We start from the raw sequence: 25,760 nt of genomic DNA on the forward strand, positions 1-25,760 counted from the left end.
ACCCTGAGAAGCGCCTGCAAAAAGCAGCAGAAAGTTGACGAAATGCGACCCTTTTCCCTCCTCCCCCACGTGAGCATTACCCCCTAGAATAGCTGAAGAGCCAAGTCCCCCATTGTATCAGGGCCCTACATGCTGTCAGTGCGCATGCCAACATCACAGGATCCCATCTGCCTGCACCTTATCACTCATGGGCTGTGCGGCATCCATGGCATTTTAAAAACACGCTGTAGCATACTTTAATATGCCTCTACTGTTTCTCATCTCTCTTTCCCGTCTTTTTATTGTATTTATCACTGTTTTTTTACCTCTCCAATCTATCTCCCTTCACTGGCTCCTCACCCGCCCCTTCACTCTTCCTCTCTCTCTCTCTCTCTCCCTCCCACTCTCTCCTTTCGAGGTTTCCTGTCTGCACCCAAATGCCAGAAGAGCTATGCCATATTTGTAGGAAAGGTGTGCTTTTCTTCAGCTGTAAGAAACGAGGCCTTCTGTGTCTCTATTGATCATAATAAATGAACCACGCTTGCGTAACGGGCTTAAAACCGTGTCCTAGTTCAGCGGCCCACAGCTTGCTTCAAAGCAGGGAATGTTTATAGAGAACTAAACTCAATGTCCACGGGTCTGTTTCTAAGAAACCATGAAAATGCAGCCTCTCTTTCTGATCTTTTACTTTGCTAAATACAACCCATGTTGACCTTCAAGCTGTGTAAGGGAGTCTGGAGAAGTACGGAATGGGTAGATGTTGGAGAATGCCAAAATGAAGCGCCACAGTGAACTATTTTTAAAATGTTTTTATACTACAATTTCTTTGACGTTTTGTAGTTTTTCGCATGCTGGTAGTGTTTGTTTACACAGTAGAGAATAACTTACTTCACTGATGTGCTTAGGTACCACTAATGCGATACTTTTACCCACACTAAAATTATTTTTGCGGGTGATGTCTGTGTCAGAGCTTGTGATGCCTTGTAATGTGTCAGTTTATACCACTTTCATGTACATGCTACACACGATTTCCATCAGCATTGCAAAACCGAACAAACACAATGCTCTTAGACCATGTCACCTATGAGGCGCCAGCCAGTGTTGGTTTTTAGTCAGAAGGCTTGCATTATAAGATGTGATTTCCTTTTTGTTGGTTACCTTGCAATGAGCAGATAGATGCCCACTCATGCAAAGTGTGCTTGGTTAAAAATCCAACTGATTGGTTCAAGTATAGGACCTCAAGATTGGCCAGTCTCAGAGTCACATATTTCCCTCATTCTTTTAGTTGTCTTTTTCGGTGCAGAAGATCTGCATATGGGTGGGGAAAGAAGAACTACCAATACCAGGCTACCAGGAAGTACAAAACAGAATTTGAGACAAATGGACGAACACGTAGGCCAAATGTTTGTATGCAATAAAAAAAAGCACTGGCATAGCCATTAAGTCTCGCTTTGAGACCTTATAAGTGTTTACCTGGGAGCCCCGTTGTCTACTACTAAAGTCTTGCAGACCGTACAAAATTGTGCAGCCCGACTTTTGCTGAATATTCCTAAACGTCTATCAGCTAGGTCGGCACTCTCCTCATTACACTGGCTTCCCATTCAGGATAGGATTAAATTTAAAGCTATGTGTATTATACAAAAATCTCTGAATGGGAAAGGCTCTACCTTGATTGAGGCCATGATGCACCTCCATCAACCACAAAGAACTCTAAGATCAGAGGGCAAATATTTGTTGACAGTTCCAGAGTAAAACGCACCAGATGTGGAGGCCGTAGGTTCTCCTACTGTGGGGCAAAACTCTGGAACATCGCCCCTATGCACATCCGGTCTCAAAGCAATCATGCTCTTTTTCGTAAACAGCTAAAAACCCTACTTTTCCCTTGAATCTCTATTTGATGATAAGAGTGTCCACTAGCGTGGGGATGCCTCCGGGTAACCAGGCGCTTTACAAATGCTACATCATTCATTCATTCATTCAGTTATCCAGCACAAAAATCTTGGTGCAACAACATCAACTGTGGCTAAACACTTATAAGGTTCCAAAGGCGAGACCTATTGGCTATGCCAATGCTTGTTTTAATTACCTTTACAAAGTGTTACACAAGGGTGACCAGCACACACAATTGTGCTTCCACATTCATGTACCATACATCTTTTTAAGAGATTGTCTTGTGTAATATTATTAGGAGGAAGACTCCTGTGAGGATTAGGAGACTGTTCTTCCTGATCAAAGCACCACGTCAGTCCAATCAATTTCACTGTATGTGATAGGTGTGATTTCTCTTGCCTCGGTCTCAATATTTGTAAATCGCCTTTGTAAAGGGTGTTTATCAGGTCTGAAAGTTTATTTATGACAAAAATAAACTTTTAAGTTCCATATCAGGCCTCGGCAAAACATGTGACCCACTAGTCGGTTTTGCCTGCCGGCACCTCACTTGTCGTCACGGCTTGTACCTCTTTTAGAAGGTGAGACTCATTACTGTGGCTACCTTTTTACCAACGGCTCTACCGGGCGAAAAGTTCTGTCTGTTCAAAAGTCCGTTAAATAAAACAACTTGGTGGACAGAAGTGCCTTATCTAAAACTAGGCTAATCTTCAAGCATTATCAGTATATTGGTATCAACCTACATTAAAGAAACAATAATGGCGGCAAATCAGAAAGTAACAAAACAGTCCCATTACAGGTGGGAAAAAATGGATGAATCTGGAGCCAAATGTTAGAAAATGGAGGCAAAACAAAAGATATGGGGTCGTTTCTGAAAAAAACATTTATGAGTACTGCAAGCAGTACTCTTAAATACTCTTAGATGCCTTTGTGAATAGGCGCAGTTGTCTCATGTTAAGTATGTTACTTCACTTTGCAGTTCTAATTTGTACATAAGGCAAAATCAATGCTTGGCTTTTATATATTCTCAAGTGTTCCCCTCAATCTCCAGAATAGGATATACCCTTTTAGAGTAAGGGCTAGCCAGTAACATCACTCGCTGACTCCTAGTGTGACAGATTATATACCTTCGAAACAAAAAATAGTGGCTTATATAACATATTTATTAAATTAATACTCTGAACTTAGCATTGGCAAAGCCAATGGGTCTGACTTAGATTTTGAGTCACGTTTACAACACGAATAAAAAAATGTGAGTCAGTGAAAAATGAAAACAAAAAAATACAACGCATTTCTGAGATAAAGTATTGAATTTGTGAAGCGTCTGTATATTTTTTGACCTCGAATGTGGGGAACTGGGTTCGAATCTCAGCAATGACGCTAAACATCCTGTGATTCTGGGTAAATCACTTAATCTCCCCGTGCCTAACAAAAATGAATGTGTCCTCATGTAATGCAACTGGTGCTATGTAAAGCGCTCTGATACCCGATTCGGGTCAAGTTCGTGCTATACAAAACTCTGTAAAATAAAAATAATACAGGAATCAAACAACAAGAGAGGGATTGCCAATGAAGAAGCTAACCCTGAAACAAGTTGAGAGGTGACTAATGCTCATAATGATCACAAATGCCTCTGCCCTACACTCATGATGTTAATTCAACCTTTAAACCTGTGGGTCTTGACACTCGGCCTCAAAACTTGCATTGAACCTGCCCATGGACAGGGTGTAGCTACTGCGCATCTCAATATGGAAGGTAGTCTTGCCCGCAAGGTTGGAAAATGTGTGATTTGTATCCATTGGGCCTCTTCGCTGATTAGACGCAGAAACCATGCATCATCATATTTCACAATCTTTATATCCCACATATCTCTATACTTGAAAATACGTCCACACACATTTTTATTTTTAGGATGAAATATTGCTTTCAGTACGTTACAAGGATATTGTAAGTCAGGAGGCGTTCCATGATCATACAGACCAACATGTCCGATGTCAGACGTCCATGATAAAGTTGCCAGACTTTAAACTGACCCGCCATATTATTTTATGTAGCCAAGAGGTATTTTATTCCTCATAGTACATGAGCGCACCGATGCCATCACTCTCTCTTATGAATGAGCTACTATTATCATGTTCACCCGTGCATTATTGGGGATCACACCTGGTGAATTCCTTTAGCCTCAATAGGAAAACACCGTTTTTGGAGAAAAGGAGAACTGGCAGGTGTCTCTCACTCTTCCCCTGGCCATGCCTAACAAAATGAAGGTGTCCGTCTGTAATGCAACTGGTGCTCATGTCATGTGCTCTGATACCTTCGGGTAGAGTTCGCGCTATACAAAATTGCAAAAAAAAAAAGTAACAAAGTTACACCTTGTTAGACAAGGAGTGTCAACATTCAGGGAGTCTCTGTCTGCAGCTGATGACAAAAGCAAACCCGCTCTTGTACCCCAAATCAGTACTCACACAGAATGCTTGGTATTTTACTATCATGTGATTATTTATTTTGCAGCATTTGGCTATGAATCGTGCGCGTCAGAATGCTCATGATTATTGCCAACAATTCAGCAGTTAGATATGTAGATCTGCGCGAATGTTAGATTGGTCCCGATAATGTTTAATCATATAGCCATAAGCTGTTAATATATTTCCTGCCTTAAGTGTCCTGACATTGGCATCCGGTCTATTTATCTGTATTAGTTTGCTAAACCTAAAATATGCCAAGTCATGTATAATTTCCCAGCATACCTTTAAGCTGCCATCCGATCAGCAGTTGACTTTAGCCTTTCAGCATCTTCGCTTAGCAACCCCGCTATGTGTCTTACCCCATTCATGCATTGGTAGTTTATATCCCTTTATCACTAATGATACCTGATGGATCACTCGTGTTCGGCTCCTGCTTTAATAAAAAAAAGGTGAAAAACTATTCAGAGCTACTGTTACTTTCCCTTCTTACTTCCAAGGCGGATAACTACAAGGTCTTCGCCCCTTCCAGCCACAAATACAAGCTTATAAAGTGTGCACCAGGGAAGTGGAAAGTTTTCCTTCTCTATCCTGCTAGTTTGAAGGATGTCAGAAATCATGTTTCCTCTAAACTGAAAACATGGCTGTAAGTAGCTGGACTCTTAGTTGTGGGGTGTAACTATCCATCTCAAGTGATAACCACAATCCTTGTGAGGGAGAACCATCAGTCACTAAATTAACCCGAGCTCAGTCCCCCGGCAGCTGCAGAACAGAGCAGACAGACTCAGAGGCAATTTGTAAAGTGTTTATGCAGTACCAAAACAGTAATAAAGTTAAAACACAACATAAGAAAAATCACAAACCAATTTTGGAAAATAGAGTACATTTTAATAAATAAAATGATACCAAAACAAAACAAAATCTAAAAAGGGGACCTGTGATTTGCATTTATTTAAATTTCCAAAAAGATAGTGCCAAAAAGTGCTAAGTGCCAACTGCGGTCAATGGTCACAGTAGAATGGGACCTAGGTGTGATTTGAAGCCCACCGCAAAGGAGCAATGGGTCAGACACAACAACCAGGTTCAATCAAGCTGGAAGATTTACTTTTTGACTTAGTCTCAAAAATGGATGTCCAAAATCTTCAGCAGGGAAAAGCAGCAGACTGTAGCTGAGGAGGGCTCCTTAAAGCCAGATAGCCATCAAAGCAGGTCTCGGTAAAGCCCTTGGTTTCTGGTGGGAAAGCTCTGAGTGGGAGAAATTTGGATTTCACACCCAAGGAATGTCCCTTACCCGGCGGATACTTTTTGGCACCTTCGCTGCTTGAAGATTTGGTTGTTAGCACTTCGTCACTTTTATGCTTGGATTCCTCCAGAGGGGCAAGGCAGCAGGCTGTAGCCAAAGAGGCTCTGCAAGGTCCTGCAGTAGCAGATTTGCTGCTGGAGAAAAGCTCAGAGTGTGGGAAACTAGAATCTTCAGCCCAGAGGCAACACAGCTTCTTCAGATAAGCTTGGCAGGTTTGTCTCGGTCCTCCGGAAGTCTTTCGAGTCAAAAGGTTTCTAAGGTTCAGGTCTCAGGATGTACACTTTGACAAAGCCCCGGTCTCCAGGACTGCAGGAACAGCATTTGGGGTCAAGACACATTCAGCAGAAACTACAAGCAGGGTCCAGTTCAGGTCAAGTTTGAAATGCTCAGTTGGACAGTTGCAGGACATGCCTCTTGTAGCTTGTTGTGTCCATGTGGCTTGATCAGAAGGTCAGCCTTGCGATCCTTGGAGTCCACTTCTTTATACTGGGTACAAGAGGGAGAGCAGGTCCAGTCCTTCAGGGTTCTTCTCAGGTCTCAGACAGCAGGTTCAGTATTCTTCCTATCTTCCACAGGTACAGCAGAGTTCTAAAGAGGGTACTGGGGATTGCAAGAGTTATTCAGCCCACAAGCTGGTGCCTGGCACCAGCTTGTGGGTCTGCATAACTCTTGGTACATCCCTAATCAATAGGGTAAAGGTTCCCAGGGGTAACCCTACTCACTTTCACAACACTTTCTGTGTGTCCTACAGCAAACAATCCCACAGTGCTGCTACCCGCCTAAATCCAAGATGGGGAAACTCTTCTCCCCTTGCACAGAGCCTGTGTGCCCACCCCAGAGGTATGGCCAGGGAAATGAGCAACCACTCCTCTAAGGTCACTTTACAGCAGTTCTGGGGGCAGCTCCCTCCCGACTGTGACTGGAGCTTGGCTGGCTGAGGGAACAAAGAAGGGACCTGTGCAGTTGTCATCTGACATCTGCTTGTGATAGGAGAGGCATCTTTGCAGTTAATTAAGTTCCTGGGCACTGTACAAATGGTCATCCTGCTAGAGGAACAGAAACACCTCCCCACACACAGGTGTTTGTCTCCTGTTCTGGGAGTAGTTTTCACACTGCATTCACGGTTGAGCACTCAGAGGCTGCAGCAGGAGGCTAATGGTTTTAGGCAGGTAAAAGGTAACTTTCTAAAAGTACCTTTTCCTTAAGATGTATTAAATATCAGATTTTGCTAGTGACTTGAGCATAAACAAAGAGCCCAAGAATGACATTTGTAGCTGGTTCACAGCCAAAGATAACATTTGTTAATGTAATATTGCATCCCAGTGTTTTCTTATGGAACAGCCAGCTTTCCTACAGTGACAATAGTGTTTTGGGCTGTTTCACTATGAGGACATGTTAAACATTTAAATTTTACACGCACTGCTTTTTAATACCATGCAACCTGCCTTATGGGCAGTAAAGTCTACTTAGGGGGTGTCGACTTAATATTTAAAAGGAATATTTAGATCTGCTAAAGGAGTTGATTTTGACAGGACAAATTGCAGTTAAAAATCTGGTTTGGACAGGTTGCAACGATAGGTCTGAATCCAGGTTATTGTAACTGTAGTGAATGGCACAATAGGTGCAGCAGTCCACTAGTGACATTTAATTTTCAAGCCGTGGGTAGACTTTACACCATAACCAAGTTAAATATGGCCATAAGGAGTGCACCAACTTTACCACTGGCTAGCAGGGGTAACATGCACCGAGTTCTAAAGCTAGCAATAACAGTTAAGACAAAAATACTGGGAGTACACCACGCAAAAGATGGTCATTTCCTACAAAGGTGATCAAGCACTCATCCATTAGCATTACCATTTAAAACAGTTATTCAGCCCTAGGCCTTGCGCCTATTACGCATACTGTGTAATATTAAATGCAGTCATGTCATTAAATGCAGCTATTTATGTATGTCTTGCATGTAGCTTGCATTATTATCACACAAAAGCCATGCCACACACAACACTGTGGTTGCAGATATGTAGAATAAATGTGGAACTCTATATTGGGAAAGTAAACATCCAAGAAGGCAGTGTCATTGGCTGCTAAAATAATTTAAGCAGTTTAATATGTGACATTTAAGGGCGGTCGTAGTTCAGAATGTCTAGTAACTTGTCAAGAGATTTCTTCTCTCTTGTAAGGCAGTCCAGGAGCCTTGTCACAGAAAGTGTTCAGACGGCACAATGGGCACTTGCACCCACTTTTTGCACCTCAGGTTTGGTTTTACAAAAGGAAGCACAGATACTTGTGTGGCTCCTTCAGTAATATGCATAGTACAGGGGCACACTGTACGCCAGAGTGGTCCCAAGGAAGCATCCAACTTTCTTCTTCTTGGGGTTACAGGCCCATGCAAATGAGGGAACAACTTAGTCCTCACATTTGTGCCATCGAGCACACATGGGAGTAGAGGCAAACTGGGAGTCGGGAGGTGCAATGCGTGTGCACCACATATGAAGTGGCATGTAGCGAGTTTGCTTCCTAGGGTGCGCCATGCAATGGAGGCACCGGAGTCCTAGGGACCTCCCCAGGCATCCTCTGGAAACTGGTGAGATCACACATTGCACCACTGTGCAAGAGGATCACTGCCACTTCCTCAAAGTGCTAACAGTCCCTCTTCACTAAAAGGCGGATGGAAGGTTTCATGCCTCCACTCTGGACAGTGCGTTTTGCACGCAATATGGTGCACTGCGCCTGTCTGCTGAAGGTAGGGATAACATCCACTTTACATAGTACGGATGCATAAGTGCAATAAACAAAAACACTGCCGCAAATGTCCCCTTTTCAGCTAATGGCTGGTGATTTTAAGGGAAAATACCATGTCTCCTACAGAGCTTTCAAAGACTCCCAGAGTACCATGACTCCTCCAGAGGCTTTACAAAGACTTCAAGGGTATCATGTCCCCTCCAGAGCTTTCAAAGACTCCCAGAGTACCATGACTCCTCTAGAGGCTTTACAAAGACTTCAAGGGTATCATGTCCACTCCAGAGCTTTCAAAGAGTCCCAGAGTATCATGACTCCTCCAGAGGCTTTACAAAGACTTCAAGGGTATCATGTCCACTCCAGAGCTTTGGAAAGACTCCCAGAGTACCATGACTCCTCCAGGGGCTTTACAAAGACTTCAAGGGTATCACGTCCACTCCAGAGCTTTGGAAAGACTCACAGAGTACCATGACTCCTCCAGAGGCTTTACAAAGACTTCAAGGGTATCATGTCCACTCCAGAGCTTTCAAAGAGTCCCAGAGTATCATGACTCCTCCAGGGGCTTTACAAAGACTTCAAGGGTATCACGTCCACTCCAGAGCTTTGGAAAGACTCACAGAGTACCATGACTCCTCCAGAGGCTTTACAAAGACTTCAAGGGTATCATGTCCACTCCAGAGCTTTCAAAGAGTCCCAGAGTATCATGACTCCTCCAGAGGCTTTACAAAGACTTCAAGGGTATCATGTCCACTCCAGAGATTCACAAACACTCCCAGAGTATCATGACTCCTCCAGAGGCTTTACAAAGACTCCAAGGGTATCATGTCCACTCCAGAGATTCACAAAGACTCCCAGAGTACCATGACTCCTCCAGAGGCTTTACAAAGACGTCAAGGGTATCATGTTAACTCCAGAGCTTTCAAAGAGTCCCAGAGTATCATGACTCCTCCAGAGGCTTTACAAAGACTTCAAGGGTATTATGTCCACTCCAGATATTCACAAACACTCCCAGAGTACCATGACTCCTCCAGAGGCTTTACAAAGACTTCAAGGGTATTATGTCCACTCCAGAGCTTTCAAAGAGTCCCAGAGTACCATGACTCCTCCAGAGGCTTTACAAAGACTTCAAGGGTATCATGTCCACTCCAGAGCTTTTAAAGAGTCCCAGAGTATCATGACTCCTCCAGAGGCTTTACAAAGACTTCAAGGGTATTATGTCCACTCCAGAGATTCACAAAGACTCCCAGAGTACCATGACTCCTCCAGAGGCTTTACAAAGACTTCAAGGGTATCATGTCCACTCCAGAGCTTTGGAAAGACTCCCAGAGTACCATGACTCCTCCAGAGGCTTTACAAAGACTTCAAGGGTATCACGTCCACTCCAGAGCTTCGCAAAGACGCCCAGAGTACCATGACTCCTCCAGAGGCTTTACAAAGACTTATCATGTCCACTCCAGAGCTTCACAAAGACTCCCAGAGTAGCAACAGTGTGGAAGCAAAATGGTGCCACAGCATGCAGACTTTGTGGTAGTGAAAAAGAGGATTGTACTCACCTGATTTGTATATACCCTTATTTATATATTGCACGTGTCACTTTTCTGGGAAAATATTTTATTGCTGGAGGGATCAGGACAGCTAGCATAACAAGTCTTGATCCATCAGACCCCCAATCGAACTGTAAACTGCTTAAGTACCTCAAACATCACGACCAGGCTCTTAAAAAACACATAGTCTCGGAATGAATTAGCAGTTTTACACTAAATTGCAATTTTAAGAAGTAGTCATGACACTCGTTTGACGAAAAAGGATGCAATGTACAGTTTTATGTTTTGGGGAACCTCAATTTGTATTATGAATGATGGGTTTTAATGAATATTTAATTAATGAATGTGCACATGTAACATTGTTACAGTTTTAATTAACCAAACAATAAAGATATTGTATTGTATTGTATTGACTTCCAGAGTAGCACGGCTCCTCCAGGGACTTTACAAGGACTCCCAGAGTACTTTGTCCACTCCCGAGTACCATACAGCCAACAAGAGCCTTTACAAAAGCTCTAAACAGATCACAATCGACACTGAACAATCTTTTGGCTAATGAGCATTGCAGGTGAACACGAGAAATAGCACACATCTGTAAAGAGAATATTCTCTGATCTATCGAAGTATAACAGGAATATTGCCCTGATGAAGAGGGGGGGTGTTAATGCGAAACATGTTGACATAGGCATAGATGTCACACTCAAGGTGGGTTAAATAAAGATAAGAAGAAATGCAAGAGTTACTACATGAGAACTGAGCTAAAACTGCCTTGGAATTATTTGTATGAGGTCAAGAACGAGGATAATCAAAATGACATACTCATTATGCCGAAATACAGATATATTGACTGACTGACTGAAAATTACATACCCAAAATAACTTCTAATGCGAATCAGGGGTGTAGCTAGCAATGGTACAGCAGGTGCAGTGGCACCAGGTTCCATGTTTGTTAGGGGCCACTGATCTCCAATTATAGTTGTCTTTTACTTCCCAGGCTGTGGTCCATTTTCCTTCTTTGCCTGGTGGTCTTGCACGCCATTGATTCGAATTATGAGATATCGCCAAACCTTAGGTGAGCAAAGTCGGTGGAAGCCTAAAGCAGCACTTCCGGCCCTTACTGCTGCTTACACCAAGCTCTTTGACCTGCACCTATGCTCTTTGAGTTTTGTATTCTTATACTACAATCTATTCACAGTTAATATTATTCCCTTTAAAAGTGTGGAGTGTGGTGTATACATGGGTTGGAAAACTCAGTATTTAAATGCATAAAACTCAGAGTAGCTGACACCAACTATGTGACAATGTTTAAGGGTGTGTGGACTTTCCCTCACCTCAGTAGGTGCTCAGTTATTATGCCAGTGTTATGGCATTTGGGATTAGAGTACTCTATTGTACTGATATAAGGCCTGCTCTAGTGTGTGTGTAGTTCTTTGCGTTTGTTGAGTCTGTCGGAGTGTGTGGGTGCGTTTGGTGTGTGTGGGCTTGAAATGTGCAGGGCACCTCTGTCATGCACATATCCCCCTTTGCATTGGTGAGGAAAACCCAAAAAACAATGTAACCTATGCAATTATGTGCCAAATACAATGGGTAACAAAAATTGTATTTTCCCATTGCTCGCACGTGCATTTCACTACCTGGTACTAATATACAATGTCAGTTCTTCCTATGTGTGAGTAGTCTAGGTGAGTACGAGTAACATGCCATGATCGAGGTCTCTCTATAGCATGTGGTGTGCCTGGGGGTATAGGTGGGACACTGTGTGCTGTAGGTGGTGAGTTGTATGCTGTAGGTGGCAAGCTGTGTGGTGCAGGTGGCACGCTGTGTGTAGGTGGCATGCTGTGTGGTGCAAGCGGCACACTGTGTGGTGTAGGTGGCATGCTGCGTGGTGCAGGCTGAACACTGTGGTGTAGGTGGCACTCTGTGTGGAGTAGGTGGCACTCTGCGTGTTTCAGGCGCCACAACGGTCCCCACAATGCTAAGGATGCCTGGCCTCCACCTTGGGGGTGTCCAGGAGTGGACGCCTCACAGGGAAAGCCAGGATGGGTTCCACAGCGGTATTCGTACAAGCGCCTTGAGACCCTTGCGGGTGAGTAGTGCTTTACACAAGTATCAAATTTACAATTTACACTGTGCGGGGTAGGTGGCACTCTATGTGGTGTAAGTGGCGTGCTGTCGGGTGCAGGTGGCGAGCTGTGTGGTGTAGGTGGCACACTCTGTGTGGTGTAGGTGGCAGACTGTGTGGTGCAGGTGGTGCGCTGTGTGGTGTAGGTGGCACAGACATACATATATATTCACTAAAAAAACAAAGCTCACAGGGACATTATAGTTAGGTACAGAATTCACACGCATAAATCCATAAAAATTCAGCATTTATAGTTATACTTACTTCAAGAAACTATAACTCTAACTCGCGCCCCAGCCACGCACTGTGTTCTCATCAATAATTTTACTACATAAGTTGCAGTGATATTATTATTTCATAGGAGATGTCATTAGTGATGTAATATGTGGGGTAATTAGCAGTGCATGGAGAGTGCGCGAGTTATAGTCACCTTAGGGCACGAGTTATAGTTTCTTGAGATAAGTATAACCATAACTGCTGAATTCTTATGGCTTTGTGCCTGTAAAATCTGAACCTAACTATAACGTTTATGGCTTTGTGACTGTAAAATCTGAACCTAACTATAATGTTCCTGTAACCTTTGGTTTTCTAGTGAATTTCTAAAGATTTTTAACTTTATTTCCTAACTATAACGGCCCTGTAACCTTAGTCTTTTTCAGTGAATTTCTAGGGGTTTTGTAACATGAAGAAATATTTAATTACCTTCCGTTAATTCAACACCAGCCGCGCATAAGTGCAAGTACCAAGATGGCTGCCAACACTTTCTGGCTGAAGTGCTGGCCACCAATCAGATCTCACCATGAGATCTGTCGCATTCGCAGAGGATTTGCGTCCCTAGATATACATGTTTATTTTTCCTTTAATAACTTCAAAACAACTACGTGGATTTATACAAAATTCTAAAATGTACTCTTTCTGGACCAAGGTCTAGCTTTCTGCCAATACTGTATTTAGACACTTATTTGCCCATGTCTTCTTCCATACATTTTTAGCTATACATATATTACAAATATTTTTTTTTCATAAAGACACATATGTCATCAGCAGAAGATTGCGGTCGCGTGAGTTATAGTTGCCTGCACTAACTATAACGGGGGAATTTCATTGGTTTTTTATCAGTAAAATTTCCGCTAACTATAACATGTGTGAAACCTATGGTTTTTTCAGTGAATTTGCAAGGTTTTTTAAATGCTAATTCCTAACTATAACGTGTGTGAAACCTATGGTTTTTTCAGTGAATTTGTACGGTTTTTTAAATGCTAAGTTACTTTACGCCATTCGTGGCGTGCGCGCCCACTTAACGCAGTTCGTTCCGTGCGCGCACGGAGCGCTTTGCGCACCGTGCACGCACAGTAAGCACTCGGTGCGCTTCGCGCACCGCGCGCCCACTTTACGCAGTTAGTGCCGTGCACGCACGGTGGGCACGCGGTGCGCTACGCGCACCGCGTGCCCACGTTACGCTAGATGGGCCATGTACGCACGATGCGCTTCGCGCACCGTGCGCACATGGAGGACATATGATGCACTTCGTTTTGAAAGGTAATATTTTAATTTTTCGTAATTTTTATAAGCCATGCACAAATGGTGCCCTTCGGGCACCATTTGCACACGGGGTGGACAGAGTGTGGATAATTTTTTTTTTTTAAATATTATAGTTTATCTCATCGGTTATAAGCCATGCACAATTGGTGGTCTTCGGCCACCAATTGCACACGGGGTGGGGAGAGTGTGGATAATTTTTTTTTTTATATAATTTTTTACCGTACGCGTACGGTAAGCGTAATCGGCGAAATTAGCGAAAAAAAAAAAATCCGTTTTTGGCCTTGGGGGATCTTTGGGGACTCCCTCAACATGGCTATGTGTGTGGGAGCTGTCTAAACAGCCCCTTTACATGTTTTTGTGCTTTGTATTTTCATCATCACTCTCAGTGCGAGAGAGAAAATGGCGGCCGCCGCTTCCTGGTTTCGGCCGATTCGAATGTTTACTAAGATCTAAGAGCCAATCAGAATCGCGCTCGCGCACGCCACCGTACGCGTACGGTAAGCGTACCGTAAGCGCACCGTAAGCTGGCTCAGATATATATATTGATTTAAAGGCTATTTTCTCAGAATCTACTGAACAGATTTACACCAAACCTACAAAAGGCACTTCCTTGACCTGAGGACTACCTCTCTGCCAAATTTCAAGTAATTCTGTTCAGCCGTTCGGGCTGTAGCCCTGTCTAAAGGTCCTATGGAAAAATGCATGGGAAAAACGCGTTTTGGGACCCCCCTTTTATATCAGCCCCCGCTTGACGAATCCCCCCGAGACTTTCAGGGTAGGAGCGGAGCGTAGCGCCCCACCTATTTTGAAAAATTTGCGAGGATTCGTCGACCGGCGCCAAAGTTATTCAAAATAGAATGTTGCGGATTTCCTATGGAAACGTGGTCCTAAATATAACTACCTACTGGCGACTGCCAGTAGGTAATATATATATATATATATATATATATATATATATATATATATATATATATACACATATATATATATGTATATATATTGTATTATAATGTAATTTCATTTATATAGCACTTACTACCCCATGTGAGGCGTCAAAGCGCTTTTTTTGCAAGTAGCACACTATTCCGGAACCCATAAAGGATTAATGGTGAATTAGTACAGTGAAATATGAAAGTAATTTGAGTGGCCGATATGTTATTCACTTATTTGGATAGAGAAGGGTAGCGGAGGGATAGAAGAGGGCAAAAGGTTTGCATTTATACAGTGCTTGCTACCCCTGATGAGGTATTGAAGCGCTTTTTTCGGCGAGTAGCACGCTACTCTGGAACCCATAAAGGATTAGTGGTGAATTATTATAGTGAAATATGAAATTTGAGAAGTGGACATGTTAGTCTGTTATTTTGATTGAAAACGATAGTGGGGGGATAGAAGAGTAAAGGATTTGAACTTTTTTGTTTGTTTTAGAGGTCATAGCAGTAGTAGGAGGCTTGGAGTGAGTAAAAAGGGATGTGGAGGGGAACAGTCAGAGGGAAGGGTTTAGAAAGGCTTGTTTTGTGGCATCGGTATAGTCTAAGAGGTATCAGATGGTGCAAGGAGGGGTAGAGTAGGGGAGAGTCTAGAAAGGGCTGTTTTGTGGATCATAGTAGTGGTATGGGGTTTGTGATGAATGAGAGAGTGGATGTAGAGGGTATATTGATAGAGGTATAGGGTGAGAAATAGGGTAGTGCATTGGAAAGAGTAGTAGAAAGAGGTTTGAGATGAGTCAGGGAGTTGAGGAAGAATTATATTGAAAGACGTATAGGTTGAGAAATAGGGTAGTGCATTGGATTTGCTGAATTAGAAGAAAGTAATAAATATATAGATCCATAAGTACATGGAAAGTATATAGATGCATAAAGGAAGTAAGTAAATGTAGATTAAAGCTATTGATAGAGGTATAGGGTGAGAAATAGGGTAGCGCATTGAATATGCTTTTTTGGGAAAAGACTAATAAATATTTAGATCCAAGTAAATGGAAGGTATATGGATGCCTAATGGAAGTAAGTATATGTAGATTAAAAATGCATTAGATAAACTCTGGTTTTCAAGTGTTGTACTTAAAAATGTATTCATTCATTTGGCAGGGCTTGTTTCTTGCATTGGCCATCCATTATTATTATTTGTTTGTGCTCTACTTCTTTGCATTTTGACTTGTTAACGTTCCATTATTATTATGTGCGTGTGTTTTAATATTATTATCTGCTTGTGTTTTATCTCATGCATTTGTTTATTTGTGAATGCTTTATTATTATTTGCTTGTGCACACATATATATACATTTGCATGTTGTTCTACCTGTTTCATTTGACATCTGGGAAAGTTTTTTTGTTAGAGAGTATTGCTGTAATAAAACCACACGCTTTATTTTGAAACTGCCTTTTGATTTGCCTCATTTCAGTGGGTGCTGAGCCTCCTTTCCAGGCGTTTCTTCTTGTTTTACTGAGTGCCTCTTCTTGAGAGTGCTGAATTTCTTTTATTTGGGAGTGTACAGCAAGACATTTGATACAAAAAGTGGGGTACGATTTTAATACGGAAAAGAAAGAAAAAAATTCTCCAAAAAATCAATGTTTTCTATTGCAGATTCCCAGATGCCAATTGAGATATTGGGGTAAGAAGATGCCTCTTATGCATGTTTACCAGATGTGGGGCAAGCACAGATATTTAAATGTTTGCAGGAAGTTTCCTTTGAAGAGGAAAAAGAGCTTAGAACTTCAGGGAGGAAAGGTTGGATTCGTTGGAGTGCTTTTCGCAGCATGTATGAAAAATGTGCACAGTGAGAAAAATAACGTGATCAAATACAGCAGCAGTCGGTTGAAGTTAAAAAGAATTCCAATATGTTGATATGTGAAAACAAATCGTTAAAAGATAAACTGCAGATATACCAGACAGCGCAAGAGTGAGATGCTATGTGTGTGACGCAGTATAAATTACCAGACGTTTCAGATAGCCAGAGTGAGTCAGAGGATATGAACGTGGCTCATGTACAGCCAGTGCTCCAACAAAAGCTGCAGGTTAATTCACAATACTAAGCAAACACAAGGAGATGATGGCCGGAGTGCTGAAACTTTTCCCTTGCTTACTTTGCCACTGGAATCAAGCTAGCCTGGCTGATAATGGGTGTTACCCCGAAAACGGACCCAGGATGCTTGTTTCGGGTCCAGGGAAGACATGGCTTGGCAGTTCAGGCTGGACTGTTCCCATAAGGCACAGGGTCAAGACTGATTTGCATATAGCTGTGTCTGAACTGGGGTAGCGAAGTGAGCTAAAGAATGATGATGGATTCAACCCGGGATCTGTGACTGGGGGTGAGTGTCTGAAAAGTTTCAGCGCACCGTCCATCATCTACTTGTGTTTGCTTTGTTCGCCCTAAGTTGGCAGGGTATGCCCAGACGTGGGTCCCTTGCTCACTTTGCCACTGGAATCAAGCTAGCCTGGTTGATGAGGGGTGCTGCCCCGAAACCGGTCCCAGGATGCTTGTTTCCGGTCCAGGGAAGACATGGCTTGGCATTTCGGGCTGAACTGTTCCCATGAGGCACAGGGTCAAGACTGATATGAATATAGCTGTGTCTGAACTGGGCTGGCGAAGTGAGCTAAAGAATGACTATGATTCAATCCAGATCTGCGACTGGGGGTGAGTGTCTGAAAAGTTTTAGCCCTCGGTCCATCATCTGCTTGTGTTTGCTTTGTTTGCCCTAAGTTGGCAGGGTATGCCCAGACGTGGGTCCCGTGCTCACTTTGCCACTGGAATCGAACTAGCATGGCTGATGAGGGGTGTTGCCCCGAAACCGGTCCCAGGATGCTTGTTTCCGGTCCAGGAAAGACATGGCTTGGCAGTTTGGGCGGGACTGTTCCCATGCGGCACAGGGTCAAGACTGATTTGCATATAGCTATGTCTGAACTGGGGTGGCGAAGTGAGCTAAACAATGACTATGGATTCAACCCAGATCTGGGACTGGGGGTGAGTGTCTTAAAAATTTCAGCGCTCCGAAAATCATCTCCCTGTGTTTGCTTTGTTTGCCCTAAGTTGGCAGGTTATGCCCAGACGTGGCTACCTTGCTCACTTTGCCACTGGAATCGACCTAGCCTGGCTGATGAGGGGTGTTGTCCAAAAACCGGTACCAGGATGCTTGTTTCCGGTCCAGGGAAGACATGGCTTGGCAGTTCAGGCTGGACTGTTCTCATAAGGCACAGGGTCAAGACTGATTTGCATATAGCTGTGTCTGAACTGGGGTGGCAAAGTGAGGTAAAGAATAACGATGCATTCAACCCGGATCTGCGACTGGGGGTGAGTGTCTTAAAAGTTACACCGCTCCGTCAATCATCTCCTTGTGTTTGCTTTGTTCACCCTAAGTTGGCATGGTATGCCCAAGACGTGGGTCCCTTGCTCACTTTGCCACTGGAATCAAGCTAGCCTGGCTGATATGGGGTGTTACCCCGAAACCGGTCCCAGGATGCTTGTTTCCGGTCCAGGGAAGACATGGCTTGGGAGTTCGGGCTGGACTGTTCCCATGAGTCACAGGGTCAAGACTGATATGCATATAGCTGTGTCTGAACTGGGGTGGCGAAGTGAGCTAAAAAATGATGATGGATTCAACCCAGATCTGTGACTGGGGGTGAGTGTCTGAAAAGTTTCAGCGCTCCGTCCATCATCTCCTTGTGTTTGCTTTGTTTGCCCTAAGTTGGCAGGGTATGCCCAGACGTGGGTCCCTTGCTCACTTTGCCACTGGAATCAAGCTAGCCTGGCTGATATGGGGTGTTACCCCGAAACCGGTCCCAGGATGCTTGTTTCCGGTCCAGGGAAGACATGGCTTGGGAGTTCGGGCTGGACTGTTCCCATGAGTCACAGGGTCAAGACTGATATGCATATAGCTGTGTCTGAACTGGGGTGGCGAAGTGAGCTAAAAAATGACGATGAATTCAACCCAGATCTGTGACTGGGGGTGAGTGTCTGAAAAGTTTCAGTGCTCCGTCCATCATCTACTTGTGTTTGCTTTGCTCACCCTAAGTTGGTAGGGTATGCCCAGACGTGGGTCCCTGGCTCACTTTGCCACTGGAATCAAGCTAGCCTGGCTGATGAGGGGTGTTACCCCGAAACCGGTCCCAGGATGCTTGTTTCCGGTCTAGGGAAGACATGGCTTGGGAGTTCGGACTCAACTGTTCCCATGAGGCACAGGGTCAAGACTGATTTGCATAGAGCTGTGTCTGAACTGGGGTGGCGAAGTGAGCTAAAGAATGATGATGGATTCAACCCAGATCTGTGACTGGGGGTGAGTGTCTTAAAAGTTTCAGCGCTTCGTCAATCATCTCCTTGTGTTTGCTTTGTTCGCCCTAAGTTGGCAGGGTATGCCCAGATGTGGGTCCCTTGCTCACTTTGCCACTAGAATCATGCTAGCCTGGCGGATGAGGGGTGTTACTCCGAAACCGGTCCCAGGATGCTTGTTTCCGGTCCAGGGAAGACATGGCTTGGGAATTCGGGCTGGACTGTTCCCATGAGGCACAGGGTCAAGACTGATATGCATATAGCTGTGTCTGAACTGGGGTGGCGAAGTGAGCTAAAGAATGATGACGGATTCAACCCAGATCTGTGACTGGGGGTGAGTGTCTGAAAAGTTTCAGCGCTCTGTCCATCATCTACTTGTGTTTACTTAGTTCACAATACCCACAGGAGGTTTTAATTAATTCTCTGGAGGACTTTACTCAGGACAAGTTGAGGGCATTTTGGACAGATTTCAACAGAAATCAGGGGAGGCTTTGCTAACGTGGATTGTGTGTTTGTTTGATTTAGGAGCCTCTAATGCGATGTTAAACCAGGGAAATGCAGCACAGTTTTGTACACTTAGCCTTGGCCCCATTGTACAGGAACATTTTTGAAATTATAGAGTAGATAATCAAATCAGCCATTTACAATTAGCGGTTGCTTGGTGCAGTCACTTGTCAGACTGGCCAGTGAATGATAAACTTTTGTTTACATTGAGGGATGCTAGGCAGAGTCTTAAGGAAGAAATTATGAGAAATGCTATTATAAAACATGATTTTGAGTGGGGAGAGCAGCAGCAATATTCTTATAAGTTTACAAAAGAGGCTTTATAATATGCTGTAGATGTGTGGCCAATATATGAAGGAGACATTAGATTACATGTGACAGTTCAGGGACAGTATGCTAAGTGGAGTATGTGGCAAAAACAAGGAAAGAAGAGGGTGCTCCTGGGCTTTTGGACTAAAACATTGCCAGATACTGGAGAATGGTATACTCTGGTGTGTTACAGTGGTCTGATAGACACTAGACTGAAACATCAGCAAGTAAGTTAATGTGCTATGATAGACACTGGGCAGATGACAAAAAGGCACAATATATATATGTATATATATATATATATATATATATATATATATTCACTGAAAAAACCATAGGTTTCACACATGTTATAGTTAGCTGGACATTTTACTGATAAAAAACCAATGAAATTCCCCCGTTATAGTTACTGCAGGCAACTATAACTCACGCGACCGCAATCCTCTGCTGATGCTAATACTGTATTTAGACACTTATTTGCCCATGTCTTCTTCCATTAAATTTTAGCTTTACATATATTACAAATATTTTTTTTTCATAAAGACACATATGTCATCAGCAGAAGATTGCGGTCGCGTGAGTTATAGTTGCCTGCAGTAACTATAACGGGGGAATTTCATTGGTTTTTTATCAGTAAAATGTCCAGCTAACTATAACATGTGTGAAACCTATGGTTTTTTCAGTGAATTTGCAAGGTTTTTTAAATGCTAAGTTACTTTACGCCATTCGTGGCGTGCGCGCCCAGTTAACGCAGTTCGTTCCGTGCGCGCACGGTGCGCTTCGCGCACCGTGCGCGCACAGTGAGCATGCGGTGCGCTTCGCGCACCGCGCGCCCACTTTACGCAGTTAGTGCCGTGCACGCACAGTGGTCACGCGGTGCGCTGCGCGCACCGCGTGCCCACGTTAAGCGGGATGGGCCATGTACGCACCATGCGCTTCGCGCACCGTGCGCACATGGGGGACATATTTTGCGCATCTTTGTGAAATGTATTCTTTGTTAACTTCCTACCTATGATAAGCCATGCACAAATGGTGCCCTTCGGGCACCATTTGCACACGGGGTGGGGAGAATGTGGATAATTTTTTTTTTTTTACTATTTTTTACCGTGCGCGTACGGTAAGCGTAATCGGCGATTTTCCGAAAAAAAAAATGGTTTTTTTTTTTGGGCTTGGGGGTGGTTTGGGGACCCCTGTATCAATGCTGGGTGGTTAGGATCTCATTAAACTGCCTCTTTAGCCATTTTTGGGGTTGGTTTTTGCTGCCCTACTCAGGAAGCGAGAGAGAAAATGGCGGCCGCCGCTTCCTGGTTTCGACCGATTCGAATGTTTACTAAGAACTAAGAGCCAATCAGAATCGCGCTCGCGCACGCCACCGTACGCGCACGGTAAGCTTACGGTAAGCGCACGGTAAGCGCACCGTAAGCTGCCACAGATATATATATTGATTTAAAGGCTATTTTCTCAGAATCTACTGAACAGATTTACACCAAACCTACAAAAGGCACTTCCTTGACCTGGGGACTACCTCTCTGCCAAATTTCATTAAATTCTATTCAGCCGTTCGGGCTGTAGCCCTGTCTAAAGGTCCTATGGAAAAATGCATGGGAAAAACGCGTTTTGGGACCCCCCTTTTATCTCAGCCCCCGCTTGACGAATCCCCCCGAGACTTTCAGGGTAGGAGCGGAGCGTAGCGCCCCACCAATTTTGAAAAATTCGCGAGGATTCGTCGACCGGCGCCAAAGTTATTCAAAATAGAATGTTGCGGATTTCCTATGGAAACGTGGTCCTAACTATAACTACCTACTGGCGACCGCCAGTAGGTAATATATATATATATATATATATATATATATATATATATATTCAAGGCTCAGTGGGGTGTCCAACATCTCCCATGAGCACCATCTACAGACTCATTCAGAGCAGCTGCATGACAGCGTAGGATATTGTTTAAAAGGAAGATGTGATCCGCAATGCCTCTTTCGACCGCTCAGCCTCTGATGAAGTGAAGCCACGAAACGCGTTAGGCTGCGGTCGTATGCTTTAATAAGGACTGAGAATTGATGACAAACATACCAAATAAAGCTTTTTACGGGGAAAAGCGGAGCTGCGTTTGAGTGCTACTTACCTTGTTGGACACCCCACTGAGCCTTGAATATGAAAAGCGGCCGTCCTGCCGCTAAGCAAGCACCACCCCAGATACAAAGGGGGCCACGGAGTCTCATGCAGGGACTCTATAGTGGAATGCGCCTCCTGGATTAAGTATGACATCGCTTCTTGGGGCTCACGATGAGCTTTGTATCCAGCATTCATTTAAGAGGCATCCATCTGGGGAGAAATTGCGGACTACATCTCCCATGAGCACCATCTACAGACTCATTCAGAGCAGCTGCATGACAGCGTAGGATATTGTTTAAAAGGAAGATGTGATCCGCAATGCCTCTTTCGACCGCTCAGCCTCTGATGAAGTGAAGCCACGAAACGTGTAAGGCTGCGGTCGTATGCTTTAATAAGGACTGAGAATTGATGACAAACATACCAAATAAAGCTTTTACGGGGAAAAGCGGAGCTGCGTTTGAGTGCTACTTACCTTGTTGGACACCCCACTGAGCCTTGAATATATACATATATATACATATATATTTGCAGCGTTTTTCCTAAGCGGAAATATTTCACACGCACTCACGGGTGTCTTCAAAACAAGGTTTTTGTTTTATTGATTTAAACAGCAATTGTAGCTGAAAAATAACCCGACGCGTTTCGGTCTCTCTTAGACCTTTGTCACGGGTGTATATAGATATATATAGATATATATAGATATATCTATGTATATATATCATAAACTGCAGCTTCTCGCTGTTACTCTCAACAGAGAGGCACATGATTAAACTTGCTGGCAGAGGGCAGTGTAGAAAAACCTGGGATCCTGTAAGGAATGGCCAGTCTCTTGGATGTGCACTTCTTGTGATCATGTGAAATGGTGTGCGCTGGATCTAAAGCATGCAATTGTATTTCAGCCTTGCTAGGGGTCAGAATGCAGGTTCCTCTGTGCCTCTGAGCATAAATATCTCATTCTCGACCCCCTCCCCTCTACTTGCTGAGCATGGAGCAGGGGGCGCTAGAAACACACGTCGCTGATTGCACACTTTGTGTGAATCTAGAACCATTTCTCCCTTTTAGGCTGACGCCTTCCAGACAGCTCAGCTCTAAAGCTGCCCTAGGAATGCATTCCGCCCATTGCTTAACGTCGTTGTAACTCACATTTGCTTGCTTTCTATTTGCTGTCTCTATTTGTTTTGGGCTGTCCAGCTTACGTTCATCCCTTTTGTTGCCCAACCCCTATTTACTGTATTCTGCCACCAGTACTGGATTTCTGTAAACAGGCCTTTAAATCTTGTTTTATTCTTGTCACATTTGCTGTGCATTCAAAGAAAGAGGTCAAATGTCAGGCTCTGTCTTCCAGGGGCCTGGTGCTTAGTTTTCTTTCTCTTGACTTTAAAGTGAGAGGATTTATGTGACAATCATGCTGGCTATTTGGGGTGTGCTTAGGGAAAGCTGTACAATGTTATTTTCTTTCAAGCACACAACAAAATTTAAATGTCTGTAAATAACCTGTGCCGATATTTCAGACTATATCAGAATTAGGAAAGCACAAATGAAGCACATTTTTGGTAATTCTGATGTGTGGTGGAAACAAATATTTTAAAAGGATCAAAACAATCAATACACTAGGTGATGACATTTCCACACATTATTGCTTGTGTGATGTATACTTTTATCAGTAAAACTGTATGTCTGTACAAATGTAATGGTCATGTAAATTGAAAATGTGTTGTCTGTAATGGCAGTACGCTACTACACCATGCATACTTGACTTTACACCACTCAACTCTACGCCACTGCACTCTATGCCTCTCTACTCTACATCACCCAACTCTACTCTATGCCAATGCACTCTACAGTACACTACTGTACTATGCACCACTGCACTATTTAAAATTGCACTCTACACCACCCCACTCTATGCCAGTTCACTCTACTTTGTACCACTTCACTCTACGCCAGTGCATTCTATGCCAATCAACTCCACGCCATTCTAATATACTCTGCACCAGTGCACTCTATGCCACTCTACTCTGCTCTACTGTACTCTCCCATGTAGCAATCCACTTGATTCTGAAACAATCTACTTTATGCCACTGCACTCGGCACCACTGCACTCAGGGCCATTGCAATCAGCGCCACTCAACTCCACTCCACTCTGCACCACTCTACGCCACAGCACTCTACTCTAACCACTGCACTCTAGCCACTGCACGCTATACCACTTTACTCAAAACCAATGCACTCTACGCAACTGCACTCTATGCCAATATACTCTGCACCACCGCACTCTACGCCACTATACTCTAAGCCACTGCACTCTATGCCATTGTAGTATATGTCACTGTACACCACTCTATTCTGTACCACTGTACTCTATGCCACTGCTTCCTATACCACTCTACTCTGCAACACTCTATTCTACTCGACTTCAATCCATGCCAAAGCACTCTACACCACTCTACTATACACCACTGCACTCTACAACAGTCTACTCTGCAACACTGCACTTTCTGCAACTGCACTCTACTCTGCATCACTCAACTCTACGTCACTCTTCTGCACTCTATGCCATCGCACTCTATACGACTAGACTTTACTCCACTCTGCTCTGCATCACTCCACCCCACTCTACGCTATTTTAATCTCTTCTGCACCACTGCACTCCACTTACTTTACACCACTCCACACCACTTAATTCTACACCATTCTACACCTCTGCACGCTACCTTGCACCACTCCACTCTGCACCACTCCACACCACTCCACTCTGTGTCACATCCCTCTTCTCTGAAACAATCTACACCACTGCATTCTACACCACTCAGAGCCACTCCACGCCACTGCACGCTACACCACTCTGTGCCACTCCACTCTACGCCATTGCACTCTACACCACTGCAACCTACTCTGCACCACTCCATTCTACACCACTCTACTCTATGCCAATGCACTCTACACCACTTTACTCAAAACCAATGCACTCTATGCCACTGCACTCTACCCTAATCTACTCTGCGCCACTGTACTTTACACCACTTCACTCTAGGCCACTCGACTCCCCTTTAGAACACTCCACTCCAGGATACTCCACTCTATGACGCTCTACTCCATTAAACTCTGCTCCACTCTGACACTCTACTGCACTCTGTGCCACTCCACTCTACAACGCTGTTCTCCACTTTATGCCACTCTATGATACTATTCCACTCTAAGCAAATCCCTCAATGCCACTCCATGCCACTTTACTTAACTCTATTTGATGACACACTACTCCACTCCACTCTACGCCGCTCAACTCTACTACACTCTACTCCACTCTTTGTCATTCCACTCGTCTACACTACTCCACTCTAAGCCAATCCACTCTATGACAATCGACTCTGCTCTACGCCACTCTACTCTACAACACTCTACTCCACTCTATGCCACGCCACTCGGCTCTACAGCACTCTAAGATACTCTATGCCTCTCCACTCTATGACACTCTACTCTACTCTGACCCTCTACTCCACTCTCCACTCTATGTCCTTCCAGTCTACAACTCTACTCCCTCCATGACCCTCCCCAACACCCTACACCACTCCACTGTACTCCACCCCATGACACTCCGCTTCACTCCACTCAACTCTACTCTATCACTCTACGCCACTCCATGCCACTCTACACCGCTCTACTCCACTCCATAACACCCCACTCTACTCCACTTTACGACACTCCACTCCATGCCACTCTTGTTTACATCACTAACTTTTACCCATGCTGACCATCTGCCATGCAACCTGGCTAAAACATATTGGAACTGCCAATTGCTGCTGCATAGGGAAGACCTATTGCCACTGTCAATGCATGTTTACCATTTGGGTTCTGGTAGACAACTCCTCTGTGCAAGTGCTTCTAAAGTATGATTTGTTCAGCACTTCCTGGATGACACTGTGGGGCTTTTCCAATGTGCAAAAGTAAGGGTGTGCAGTGCCAGGTGTGCCAGAGCTCCATACACATTCCAA

General features: G+C 44.0%; 1 protein-coding gene across 2 annotated transcripts in view; it reads right to left on the reverse strand.

Annotated features, from left to right (window-relative positions):
• DLK2 (delta like non-canonical Notch ligand 2) overlaps window positions 1-25,760 on the reverse strand; it is a 249,454-nt gene that overhangs the window by 83,473 nt on the left and 140,221 nt on the right. The window lies entirely within an intron of this gene.

This window comes from Triturus cristatus, chromosome 6 (genome assembly GCF_964204655.1).
Source record: "Triturus cristatus chromosome 6, aTriCri1.1, whole genome shotgun sequence".
NCBI classification, from domain to species: domain Eukaryota; kingdom Metazoa; phylum Chordata; class Amphibia; order Caudata; family Salamandridae; genus Triturus; species Triturus cristatus.